Genomic DNA, 13,244 nt, shown 5'->3' with positions numbered 1-13,244 from the left:
ATTTTTTCCAAATATGGCCGAGAACAGTCTATAACTGAATTACTACGGACAAGTGGTATTCACACCCTTCAAACGAGGCCAAAAATAATATGCCTGAAGTTCCTTTACTTCTTGATAAACCGTAAATTTTCTTTAGATCCTAGTCCATACATAACTCTTTCTGCATCCAGGAAAACCCGTCATTCCCACCCCCTCGCTCTCTCCCCTTACGTTGCCAGGACAAACCTCTTTGAATTTTCATTCTTTCCTTGAACTATAGAAGAATGGAACCTCATCCCTTTCCATCATCTGAACTCCCCTGAATCAATTCAAACTCATATTATTAGTATTTCCTAACTAACATTGCTGTTTCGTGCTATATTGTTTCATTTCTTGAATTTCATATTTTTGCAATTCTGCCTTTTGTACGCGTATTTTTTTATTTGTTACCCTGCCCCCTCCTGCTTGGGCCACGCGGCCTGCAGTATGATGTAAAAAAACTAAAATAAGATATTCCTATACGTTCTCAAGTTCTACGCTCACAAGTCGCGGCAGCGTAGTGGCTATGGCATTGCGCTGCTGAGAAGCCTGTCGCGGGTTTGACTGCCGGTCGCGGCAACCGTCATTATATACCGCACAACATCGTGAAACCATGGAACATGCCACCGTAATATCACGGACAGCGACCCTCTTTCTGGATCCGTGAGTGTATATAACACATGCGCTAGCTATAGCTCAGACGCAGCGTGTCTGTGGTCCCCTCTTGTCCTTTTCTGCATCTTCACGCAAGCTCAATTGAGGCAGCATGTTCCTGGTATACAAAAAAAAATAGAGAGGTGAAGCGTCCACCGAGCGCTGAGAAGGAACGGTAAACCAAACTAGGCAGAGAGCATCGATGTAGCTCGCTCATCACGACGCCACCCATGCCGAGAGGGCCTCGCCATGTCTGGCCTTGTTCAGAAAGGTAAAAGAAAAGCTCGCACGACGCGCATGCGCCTTCCAATCCTCGATGATGTGCACTCCTGTGCAAGTCTTCCCTTCCAACTCGACTTCAGCGTGACGCACAGGCAGCGGTGACCCGAAGAGAGGACACAGTCTTGAGAGCAGAACAAAAAGCGCGAGGGAAGCAAGGAGCGAAGGGGGAAGCGTGATGGGCCGCTAATATTTTATTCATTTATTTATTTATTTATTTATTTATTTATTTATTTATTTATTTATTTATTTATTTATTTATTTATTTATTTGACAAAACTTCCGACTCCGATTGGAGTCCAAGCAGGAGTGGGCACATGAACATAATCAAAACAAAAGTACAAAAACAAAGGGAAAGAACAAAATATCATGCATTTACACTTTTAAAACAGGCAAAAAAAAATCCACTACATGCTTAGAGTCAACAACACTTTTTGGTAGCCTATTCCAATGGGAAACAGTATTAGGAAATAAAGAATATTTAAATGAATAGGGACAGAACCGGTGTTCTTGTAAAGGTTTTTGTGGTTATGGCGCGTTCACCCTGACACATTCGGCGTCTTGAACGGCACGTTACCCAGTTCGGCAGCGGCGAGATCCGCCGGAATAGCTCCTTCCACGCCGATCGCTCCCGGACCGATTTTTGCGGCAGCTGCCGCCGGATTCCCTCACCGCGGACCAATCGGAGCGCGACTCGGAAATCCGAAAGACGGCGGCCTAGCCCGACGCTCTCGTCATACCGCAGTCTTCGAACGCGTCGCGACATCGGAAATGCTTATCGAATTGGTGCGTAACCGACCCGTCCTCTTCGATAAGTAGCACGCGAAGCCCAAGTACTAAGAGACCTGACAAGGTGGCGTGACCAAGCTACTCGCGCTCTTGCAAAGTAGGACGAACCCACCAACGCCGCTGGCGTCGTCTCTTCGGCGAATGCTTCTGCGCATCACGCATAGCCAGATAGGTGCTTGCCAGCAGGCCTAGAAATGCTGCCTCTTCTTGCTTAGGGTTTATTATAGTCGTTGCAAGCAGTGATGAAGCGGCCAAAATAAAAAAAAAGGACGAGAACTCTACCCGAGAGGAGATACCGGCGCAGTTTCTATAGGGTGTACTAGAAAGGGTGAGTGCATGGAGAGTGGGTCCATGGCGGGCTCTCCAGTGAGGTTTTTTTCATTATTAAAAAATTAGTGGCGCCATCGTCACCTTCACCTGAATGAGCGGCTCCGCACGCCGGCCGTACGCAGTCGCGTCGGAGACCCTACCGCAGCTGCATGGAGCTTTGACAGGCCCTGCTGCACTCTGCTGACAGGCTCTGCACTCACTCTGCTGCATCTATTTGTGATACTCGGTGGCAGAAGCAGTGGTCTTCCCCGCCGACCTGCAGTCAATAAAATGGAGAAAGAGCGACGGAAACAATGATAACGACACGAAAACGATGGTGCGTCGAGCAGACAAGAGCCACTCAGCCCGTGCCCTCGCCTCAGCCAATGGACGCTGCTAAAACAGGAGAAGCTTCAGGCGAAGGCGAGGCAGTGCTGCCACAATTTCAGCGTTTTTTGCAACATCCTCGGCACTTGCCAAACCATCCGCTGGACGAGACGTTCATTTGAGGGATCGCCAGCCGTTTGGGCGCAGGCGGCGCGAGTAAAGCGGGCGTGAGAGAGAAAATCTGAGGCTTTTGCTCCTTTAATACATGACTCTGCCAGGCACTACCGAGGAGGTTTCTTAGCGCGCTTTGTATTCGTTTGTCCCCAGACATGCCGGCATTGCGGAGTGCGGTCGAGTTTGTTTACGCTCAGCCGCTGGCTGCCCGCGCGGTGAGGCAGTGAGCGCAGACGCCGCTTGGTCAGCGCTGTGTCTGAAGTGGCGATGTTCTGACAGGTGTTGTATAAGTCGCGGGTCGCTCTTTTCGTCGCCATGACAGATTGGATTTTTACAAGCACTGATCCAGGAGGGCACATGTAACCAGCAAACGGAGGCCTCAGGAGAGCACCTGAAGTTATCATAAAGTAGGCGGCGCATTGTCCAGGGCAACCAAGAGGTAGCGGGGTGATCAAAGCTGGAAGCAAGGCGGCCCGTGGGTTGGGGCCTCGGAGGCCAAAGCGTGCCAGGGGGTGTTTGCATAAAAAATTGGCTGTCACAGGCCTCGGCGAGCTACAACCCACGGACCAGTTCGGGTTCTAGCTTTGGTGTCCCCGTTGCCGCGTTGATGTCCTCGAGGCGCCGCCAATAATGCGAAATAATGGCACGGCGTTACAATAAGTAAAAAACACGATTGAATAAATATTACGTCCAGCCGCCAACTTGTGCCGCTAAGTTCAGCACTACTGCTCCCCGCGACTTTTTTCCATATATGCGGCTCGGGCTCTACTACGGTCGTTACTGCTCCCACGGAAACATCTGTGATGTTATTTACAAGGTACATCGCCGTAAGGCACGAGAAAGCTATGATCCGCCACAACTGACTTAGCACGAGCGCCTCAGGGGCGAGACACTCTGTCCGACCCAGCGGTAGGCAAATCGGGCGTCAGTGCCCGCTGCTTCACCTATTTTACCGCGCAGAAAATATTTGCAAAAGAAACCTCCAACGCAAAGATCTGTCGCCGTCAACTTAGCGTGAACGATCGTTTTCAGCACTGAGGTGGCCGAGCGTATAACGGTGGTGCTCGAGCGTTGTGTGGCACCGTCGATTGATTGCTTTCCACCAGTGCTCACCGCGCGCGCAAGCTGTAGAATGCGTGCTGTGGCACAGGCACGCATAAGTTGTGTTGCCAGCGCTCGATATGGTTTCCCACAAGATAGCTTCGCGCTGCTTTTCGATTCTTGTGATATGTTGCAATCAAAAATTCCCAAGACAGTGTTAAGAGAACGGTTAAAAAAAATAACATACGAGAAGGTAGGCACAGCAGCTTGTGAACCCGCTCCTATAATACCTCTACCCAGGTCTGTTTGTAAATGTGTGTATGTTTTCTTGCGTTTGTCATATTTCTTTATTTCCCACATTTCTTTATATTTGAGTTTTTCTTAGTTTTCGCGTTTGTGTCCTTTTATTTTATATTACCATTTGTTTTTGCTAGTTTTCTTTCAGCAAGGTCTTTACAAATTTTCATTAACGAATCTCATTGAAAGCCCTAACTCCTGTCCACTGCAGGGCTGGCCTCTTCCATCTCATTAAAACCTTTCTCACTGGTCTACCTTGTCTTATCAATCTGCCTACTCGCTGTGTTTTCTGTCCTTGCATCTTGTGTTGTGGCTTCAATGTGATTAACCAACTTGCTCAAAACAAATTTTGATTGCCTATGAAAACAGAAAGGTTTAGAGATACATTTTCTTAAAAGCGTAATGTGGGTTGCATAGCAACTTTGCCTCTTACCTCTGTTCATGTTTATGCATCAGTACATGTGGCAGCTGAACAGAAGTGCACATGAAAGGCTGCATATTGCAAAACATCTTTCTATGCTCTTGGATTTTTCATGCATTCAGTCTTAGTAAACAGACGGTTTCGCTGCCCATCAGATATGATGGTAAAAGTTTCAACACGAATAACATTGTGCAGTGGGGAGTCATTTCCTGTCTGACGCTTTCATCGTTGCAAATACATTTTTCAGTGAATGGAGCCCAGCCAATCAGTGCACTGAGAGCTTTTGCAACTTTCAACATTTATTACTTCACAAATTTCATTGTCTGAACCTGGCTGTCCATCACTATGCCGATGGCTTGTGAATTAAATAATTGCCTCAATAAAACACATTCAACTTCACTCAGCATTTTTTACTACAAACAATGCTAGCAGAGCTATTCTAGGGTGAATAATTGTGCTTACATTGGTGTTACTTGCCCGGTCAGATAAACAAATACAAAAATGGTGTGGCATGACTGTGATTTGATGTGCAGACTGCGAACGGTGCCTTTCAAGCGTGCCCTCGACTAATGCTATTAATAGTTACCCGAATGAGTATTTTCGGCCTAACTAAGCTAATGATGTTTGATAATTGTTTTTATTCGCAAAAGTTGCCTGGGCGAGGTAACAAAAATAAGCAATGCCACCACATGAACGTGTTTTTGCATGCAAGCTGCCAACAGTGGCTGTTATTTTCGCGTTGATTGCTGCTGTTTCACCAACAGTGACGACACTTGACTGCGCTTTGACGTGCAGGCTGCTAATGGTGCCTTTCAAGCGTGCCCTCGACTACTGCTATATATAGCTACCCAAATTAGTTTTCTGGGCCTAACTAAGCTAACGATGTTTGATAATTGTTCTTATTCGCAAAACTTGCCTGGGCCAGGTAACCAAAATAAGCAATGCCACCACATGAACGTGTTTTTGCATGCAAGCTGCCAACAGTGGCTGTTATTTTCGCGTTGATTGCTGCTGTTTCACCAACAGTGACGACAGCTTGACTGCGCTTTGACGTGCAGGCTGCTAATGGTGCCTTTCAAGCGTGCCCTCGACTACTGCTATTAATAGCTACCCAAATTAGTTTTCTGGGCCTAACTAAGCTAACGATGTTTGATAATTGTTCTTATTCGCAAAACTTGCCTGGGCCAGGTAACCAACATAAGCAATGCCACCACATGAATGTGTTTTTGCATGCAAGCTGCCAACAGTGGCTGTTATTTTCGCGTTGATTGCTGCTGTTTCACCAACAGTGACGACAGCTTGACTGCGCTTTGACGTGCAGGCTGCTAATGGTGCCTTTCAAGCGTGCCCTCGACTACTGCTATTAATAGCTACCCAAATTAGTTTTCTGGGCCTAACTAAGCTAACGATGTTTGATAATTGTTCTTATTCGCAAAACTTGCCTGGGCCAGGTAACCAACATAAGCAATGCCACCACATGAATGTGTTTTTGCATGCAAGCTGCCAACAGTGGCTGTCATTTTCGCGTTGATTGCTGCTGTTTCACCAACAGTGGCGACAGCTTGACTGCGCTTTGATGTGCAGGCTGCTAATGGTGCCTTTCAAGCGTGCCCTCGACTACTGCTATTAATAGCTACCCAAATTAGTTTTCTGGGCCTAACTAAGCTAACGATGTTTGATAATTGTTCTTATTCGCAAAACTTGCCTGGGCCAGGTAACCAAAATAAGCAATGCCACCACATGAACGTGTTTTTGCATGCAAGCTGCCAACAGTGGCTGTTATTTTCGCGTTGATTGCTGCTGTTTCACCAACAGTGACGACAGCTTGACTGCGCTTTGACGTGCAGGCTGCTAATGGTGCCTTTCAAGCGTGCCCTCGACTACTGCTATTAATAGCTACCCAAATTAGTTTTCTGGGCCTAACTAAGCTAACGATGCTTGATAATTGTTCTTATTCGCAAAACTTGCCAAAACGAACCCTCAAATGCATCGCATATGCGTATTCCACAGTTCCTAATAGTATACCGACCGCAGAACGGTATAAAATCGCCTGGATGTCCAGTACAGGGGACATTTCCCTGTATCTCGAAATATTGATTCATTGAAATTAACGTCTAATACGTGAACGCCTAATTAACTAACAACGCGCCGTTTTTAGCCGCGGCTGCTCCCCAAACACTGCTACACTGATTCTGAAACACTGCAACAACGCACGCGTGCTTTCTTTCGTTTTAGCAATTCCGTGAAGAGGAGTGGCACGCCCTCAATATTCGCACACTAAAGCTTCGAAGCTGAGCAACAAAACAGAGAAAAGCCAAGCCGCACTTATGCGCGTTTTTAACGCTCGCCCAAAATGTACGTGTTTTCGGACCTGGGAATCGGGCTCATCGAGTCGACGCACGCGATCTGGAATGTTGCAGTGTACAGAGCGCACAATTCGCGACCATGGCCTGCTACGTGGTCGTTTCCCGAGGGTGCAGCGTGCATCCAACTCAGCTTAACGGCGAGAGGGAGTAAAAAGTGCGGAAAAGAGGAACACTCGAAGCAAACTGCTCGGATGCACGCTTTACACAGAATTCACCTCGTGCACGCCAGTCGCGTGCCAATAAACCATCTCGCAACATGTAAACCACAATAACGCTCTCAAGCAGCCGACGTCCTTGCGCGTGCTTCGTTTCACAGGGAGCTTGGGCTGGAGATTTCAAGGGCAAGCGTGCTTGAAAGTCAAATACGCGCTAATATACAAAGTACGTGATGTACTGACGCATGCAGAGAGGCGTTAGAGAACTATACTTTAGGATAACTTTGACGTCACTAGCCTGGACGCATATCGAGATCGTGAAAGGCGTATACACGAAAACAGGAGTTCCGGTGGTGGCAGACTGCGACGCGCTATGTTGACCCAATCAGAGCTCTGAGCTCTGGGCATGGATAACGCAATTGTTCTATCCAATGCCCGTTTGTTGTCGCACATCGTCAGTGGTCGGAGTGACGCTAGATCCGACCACTTTCTTCGCTGGGATCGACTGGCCATGATCGATGTATGATAGGAAAAGAATAAAATCGAGCGAGAGGAATCGCTACTATATACAGTCCCTGATTTTAAGGACTGATTGCATTCCACTTATTAGATTGCGTAGACGTCTCGAGAGAGAGAGAGAGAATGAAGAGGAAAGGCAGGGAGGTTAACCAGATATGAGTCTCCGGTTTGCTACCCTACACTGGGGATGGGGGATAGGGGTTAGAAAGATGACAGAGAGGAAAACGCTAAAAAAAAGGAAAAAAAAAACACGCACACATGGAGGCACACACACAAAAAGGCGTTCCAAAAGCGACATAATTATACCGGGACCATATTTTGTACTTTCTTGCTTCGCTTTTCAAAGTGAACAGCCATGCAACCTAAGAATGTTGATAACACTTGAATAGTTGATTGCAGTGCCTAGGGATGTCGCCATCAACGCTGCTGTTCACGTCTGCGCTACTATATAAGATTGAGCTTTCTTTTCTCTCATACTGTTGGCCTGTCGGCCGTTACAGGGTGGGTCAACAGCAGCACTTCAACAATTAGTACAATACGTGAATATTCCTATAATACATATAGCATCAAAAAAAAGAAAACAGGTGAATAGCAGTATTTCAGCAATTAGTACAGTACATGAATAAGGCAGTACATGAATAGGCGAACATAAGCGAACAAAAAGATACATAAGCGAAATATTCTTCACATACTCCGATCGATAATACGACTATAAATGCAGTGTTAACAAACGGGCCCATACACCTCCCCCCCCCCGGCCAAAAAATAAATAAATAAGCAGTAAGCACATATGCGTGCGTGCATCTTTCAATGTAGCTTGAAGTTTTTTCTCAAATTGTTCTGCACTGATGCTTTCTCACGTTAAATCCAGTCATTGATTCCATTCTTTATTGGTTCTCAGGTAGAAGGAAAATGCTTAAGCGTTAATGTGCATCTGAGGCATTTGAAAAGTATTATATTTGCTTTTCCGTAGTGTTCTACCTTGTCGCGCTATCAAATACTGTTCACTATTGATGTTGAATGTGTTTTTAGTGAGAAGAAAAAAGAACTTTAACCTAGCTATGCGCCTGCGTTCACCGCGCGTAGGCAAGTGCAGAAATCCGAGCATTTCGGAGACTGAATCTGTGCGAGAATAACGCGATAGAATAAACCTTGCTGCTCGACGGTGAAGTCTTTGCAGTCTCTCTATTAGCCCTGACATATAAGGGTCCTAGATTATGCTGGCATATTCTAGCGTGGGTTGAACGTACGTTAAATAAGCTGTTAGTTTTACTGACTGTGAGGCTAACTGCAATTTCCGTCGCAAGAACCAAAGCTTCTTTTCCGCAGTTTGGCATATTTTTATGACATGGTTCGACCAGCTTAAATTCGCGGATATATGTATGCCAAAGTATTTCAGCACGTCAACCGTGGGAAATACTGAAGAATTCACTGTGTAAATACAGCCGAAAATATTATTTATTTTAGTCGTTATGCGCATTACAACAGTTTTACTCTCATTTGTTTTCATTTTCCATTCGTCACACAGTTCTTCTATAGCTCTAAGAGCGTCACTGAGTAATTGCTGATCTTCCGTGCTATTAATTTCTTTGTATAATAAGCAATCATATAGGCGAAAAGTCGCACCGTGATACCTTCGTCAATTGCAGAGGAAATGTCATTAATATATACTAAAAATAGTACAGGACCTAACACAGACCCCTGTGGGACACCAGACGCTACGTTCAACGGCTTTGATTTAATGTGTTTCACTTCTGCGTATTGGTTTATGCTCCGGAGGTATGCAGTTATCCATTTTAGTATTTTCACATTCATTCCCATATCAGTCAGTTTCACAATCAATTCTGTATGTAGCACTCTGTCAAATGGTTTCGACAGATCAAGACAGATGGCATCTATCTGCTTCTTATTGTTTAATGTGCTGGCAAAGTCATGCATTGTTTCAAGAAGCTGTGTTGTTGTGGAAAGGCGCTGTCGGAATCCGTGTTGGTTGGGAAAGAATGAGTTCACATTTTCGATGTACGTGTAAATTGACTTGGCTACAACAAGTTCTAGGAGTTTGCAACAAACGCAGGTCAGCGATATTGGACGATAACTTTCAATTAGCTGTCTATCTCCACATTTGTGCACAGGTATAACCTTTGCCGTAAGCCAGTCATCAGGGACTCAGCCTTTCGCAAGTGACGCGTCAAACATAATTTTTAAGTAACGCGCTACCCATTCCGCATACCTGCGCAGAAATGTGTTCGGTATGTTATCGGGGCCTACCGATTTTTTTTACGTCAATGTTTAGTGGAAGAACTACAATTCCCTCATACGAGACTTCAACGCCTCGCATCTCTTCCGAGCGAAGCGATGGAGAGGGTATCGCTTCAGTACTGGATTGTGACGGAACAGAAAACACAGATTGAAATAACTCGTTGTAAGAGGAAGCAATCACTGCAAGATCAGTACCTACAGTGTTATCAACTACAATGCTACGCTACTCATTGTCCTTTTCGACATGTGACGCCAAAATTTATCGGGAGACGACCCCATGAAATCTGTCAGTGTTTCCTTGCAATATCTACTTTTGGCTTCAGTAATCATAGAACGCAGTTGTGCAGACAACTCAGTTATTTTTGCGGGGTCTTTTGTTTTGTTGCTGTGCTTGAACACTCTACGGTGTAATCATTTTTAAATTTACGGCATTTTTAATGACCGACTGTGGCAGATGGCATAATTCTTGTGCTTGAGCAATACAATACTTTGACCCAAAGACTAATCTCGACTGGAATCACACCTCCCTACCTCCGTCGTGTCCCTCGCAGCACCCACGACCTTCAACTGTGCAATTAATTAACTTCTTTTTAAGTAAGTATACCTGCTGATATTCTATTCTATTGTTGTTCACATTCCCACTCCTACGGCTCAATACAGCTCAAGGACATTACTGTCACGAGAAATCGAAACATATGTTGAACTAATTAATGAAAATTCACTAATTAACGTAATAATTATTTACATTATGGCACATATTGCAATCTACGCATTGTAGCCGGCCACTTGGCAAGACATATCCACTTGAAATGAATTTTCAGAATGACACATTCGCGCTTACTGAATTTTACGGGGCTAATATTACGACGTTCTTTATGCACCCCTCCCCTCCCTCAACAACATATACGTTCCGCTTTCGCTTGTCGAGAGTGAGGACGAGGGAGTGTGTTGCTTGCACCGCCAGAACGCGCAAAAGATAGCGCCAAGGAGCTGAAAAACCAGGACCTTGTTACTGAAAAATTCCGTGTTCTGAACCACTGAAAACAAGCTTTGCAACCACAAATTTATCTTCAGCGTGAGTAGAAGCACTAGAAGGCATTCTGCGAGCGTCTAGTCCATGACTGGCTGAGAGCATGTGTTGTGGCCACCTCTGTGTACGCGGCGTACCATCCCGTCGGTTGAAGCCAAGTTGGGTCGAAAACGTGCAGTCCCCTGTCTATTTGTGCTCTTAAAAAGCAGGGAATAAGGCCCGGGAAAGCAGGAATGCTTGTAAATCAGATGTTTTCGTCATACTTTATGTATGGTATTGTTTGGGATGAGTAGGGTATTTTCTACATCATGTTTGCAAAAGTGAGTTGCCTTTGTTCGTAATGTCACCCATTCATCGTTGTAGCACGTTTCACTTCTATAAACGCTGTTTCCCTATTAGGTCTAAATACCAAAATTATGCATTCTTGTAATTTACTTTTTCAGCTGATGCCGTCCGGTGGAGCTCCTTACACGAACTGTTGCTGCTTACCTGGTGCCACAACATTGAATAAACGCCCCAGAAGCCCGGAACGAGCATTTATATAGAGCAAATGAACACTTCCTCATATCACAAGGCGTCTTCCGTCTACTTTATGAAATTGCACGTTGCACAGAGGACAGGTTCAATTGAGGCTTGTACAGATCGCTCGCAATCGTATTAATTTTTCCAACTAAAATCCAAATAGAATTATTCCTCACGAAGACGGCACGTGGTTGAGCAGCAAAAGCAAACACAAATGCCGCGTCAATCAGCGCAGCGTCAATCATCGGCGTAAAGCGCAGCAGCTATAGCGTTCAAATTGCGCGCGGCAAAAACCGAAACAGGTAGTGAGGTTCAGGTTTTCACATCAGCCGCATTCGTTCTCGAGAGTTGCGTATATGCTCACGTAGGTCTTGCAAGGTAAATGTACCTGGTAGCGAAGCTTCCATAGGAGCCCATACGTTCAAAACATGGCGGTCCATCGGCGGTTCATGGGGCTTAGCGCCATCTGTATGTGGTGGGAACACTTCCGGCGGAAGAAAAAATAATGTGACGCCATGTTCGTTAAAAGCAGAAGTGACGTCATTTGTTTTCGAAGGCGCGAAATTTGTTTTGTTGTTCTTCCTTTGGAGCTATATATTCAAATGCCCTGCCATTCGACTGGATGGGCGTTTCGAGCTTTCAGCGTGGAAAGCGATGCAGGAAAAGGCCAGCCGTACAGTTGTCGAAATCGCATCCCTGCACAGAACATACTTTCTTTGGAGGCGGACGAAAGCTTTAGGTGTAGAGTGCTGATCCTATTGTTGGATGCCAAGCCCGTCGGCCAGCGCGGTCGCACGAAAACAACTACACAATTATCTGGCGGTCGTAACTCACAACATTTGACTGAACAGATTAAGAAGCAATGAAGCTACACACGTCACCAAATTCAGACAAACTTTGACAAGCAAGAAAGCACAAACTGTGAGGGGGGCGTATTTCAACAGGTGATACAAGTGCGCCTTTCTGCCCATTTCAAGACGTGCGTTGCATTGCGAGTGATAGTGGCGTCAACGCCCCCTGTAGCGATGGGCGCTTAAAAGAAATGCATTCATTAATAATAATAAAATTAAACTTGTATTTTCTTAACTCGTCAAGAATGTATAAAATTGTCTAGGAATTTTATTTTCGTTGAATGAATCTAACTGTGTCTCGTTTGAATTAAAAAACGCGTTTTTCTTTCCCAATGTTTGTTCCCTCCAAACATAGTCGCGCTTCAATCGCTGCTCCCATAACCCCCCATGCTGATGTCGGTGACAATCTGTACTGAACCGCTTTTCGCCCGAAGCTTCGCGACCTATTTGGATCGACCTTGGGTCTTGTTTATGAGCCGAGCGCTCCGCCATGCCCCGCGTTAGCTGCGCTCTCGTTGCCGACGATCCCACATGTGCAACGGCAATCATTGCTACTGTCACGTGGTGGTGACGTTGAAGAACACAGTAGCAATACTGTAAAAGACATAACTAACTTTTATTCGGCGAACGTGTGCCCACAATAGCAGGCTACACTTATAGCACAACATGGTCGGCGATCGTCGAAAATCTTATCAGCGGGTCAAGCACGTCAACTTTTATACACCAATCGTTGAATGTTCCAGACTAATCGTTGGGACCCGCGTGCCTTCCACTAAGTTCTACACCATTCGCGTCAGGTGATGAAATCAGATAACATGAGGTTCGGCGACAACAGACAGCGGATAGAAGCATCGATAACTTTCCAGAAACTTCGGATACATGCACGCACGTCCCGCGCTGTGCGAATACATTTGTTAGGCGGCGAAACGTGGTCGCCCGATAAAGATAAGTACACGTGTCATTACTGTCGAAGAATATCTCGGCAAGTCAAGACATGGTCCGAAGCGCTCGGGCTGGCGTATATGCAGGAAACCCGGGAACGGGCAATGCGCAATAAGAATCTTTTTTTATTATTATTGTGAAAGCAATACCAGCTCAGACTCTGCCCAGGCGGCGCTGCGGAAAAACCCGTCACCAGCGCCCCCATCGGAGCCTTGGCGCGAACTGAGTAGTGCAAGGAGAGCTGTCCGCAAGCGAAGGTGCAGAGGCCACAATGGACCCTTCTCTTTCGTT

The sequence above is a fragment of the Dermacentor albipictus genome, unplaced genomic scaffold, assembly GCF_038994185.2.
Source record: "Dermacentor albipictus isolate Rhodes 1998 colony unplaced genomic scaffold, USDA_Dalb.pri_finalv2 scaffold_13, whole genome shotgun sequence".
In the NCBI taxonomy this organism is placed as follows: domain Eukaryota; kingdom Metazoa; phylum Arthropoda; class Arachnida; order Ixodida; family Ixodidae; genus Dermacentor; species Dermacentor albipictus.
The sequence above is the reverse complement of the archived record's forward strand: the minus strand, read 5'-3'. Positions refer to the sequence as shown.